This window comes from Silene latifolia, chromosome Y, assembly GCF_048544455.1.
Source record: "Silene latifolia isolate original U9 population chromosome Y, ASM4854445v1, whole genome shotgun sequence".
In the NCBI taxonomy this organism is placed as follows: domain Eukaryota; kingdom Viridiplantae; phylum Streptophyta; class Magnoliopsida; order Caryophyllales; family Caryophyllaceae; genus Silene; species Silene latifolia.
In genome coordinates, this window is record NC_133538.1 from 140,291,212 (window position 1) to 140,292,116 (window position 905).

Sequence of the window (905 nt, forward strand, 5' to 3'; positions counted from 1 at the left end):
CGAAGCTCTCTCGTTTAGGACATCGTAATACCTTTCAATGGGCATCGAACGCATGAAAATTCTTTCACCCAAGGTCTTGAGAGCACTTGTAGGGAACACTGAAGCAGATTACGAGTCAATGAATCAATGCGCAAGCAAAGAGCCTGCCAACTCAATAAATCCCAACGCCACTCACGCGATTCGCTAACGCCGTAACTAGGTCATTCTCCCTAACACACAAGGACCCTACAAAGGTCCGTGGCTGCGGGAAGCAAACCTCATCGTAGCACAACTAGCCGCGAAAACTGAGGGACATTCCGAGCAACGATACCTTGGCCATGAGATTCCCCCCTAACACACTAGGACTAATAAAGCTCCGTGGCGGGAGGGAGGGGTGACCCTTTTAAAGCACATGTAACGTCGATAACCGAGGTAGAATCCGAGAACCAAAGCTTTGTCTAGGACATTTCCCCTAACACACTAGGATCAATAAAGCTCCGTGGTTGCGGGGGTCCGACCCTTTCAAAGCACATGTAGCGTCGAAAACCGAGGGACATTCCGATCGGCAATCAGAATCGGCAATCGAGAAACAAAGCATCGATTAGATTACATGGTGATCAAACAACGCTTAATAATCGGTTCGGGACATAATGACTACCCATACATCAGCGCATCATCGGCTTGGTCTTTCTGATAACTCACTCCAAGTGGATTTCTACGCTAACGATTCTCAACATTGCAATCCTTACTTATCGACTAAAGATTGTGGCCTTAGTCATTAGCACCTAATCACTCCGAGGGACAACCAAGGGGCAACGATTCTCAAAAGCCGATTTCCGACAAACCCATCACAGTCAGCTATTTCCGAGAATTACTGATTAGAAAAAAAAAACCGTCATAGCCATCAAAAATAGTTTTACGGAAAA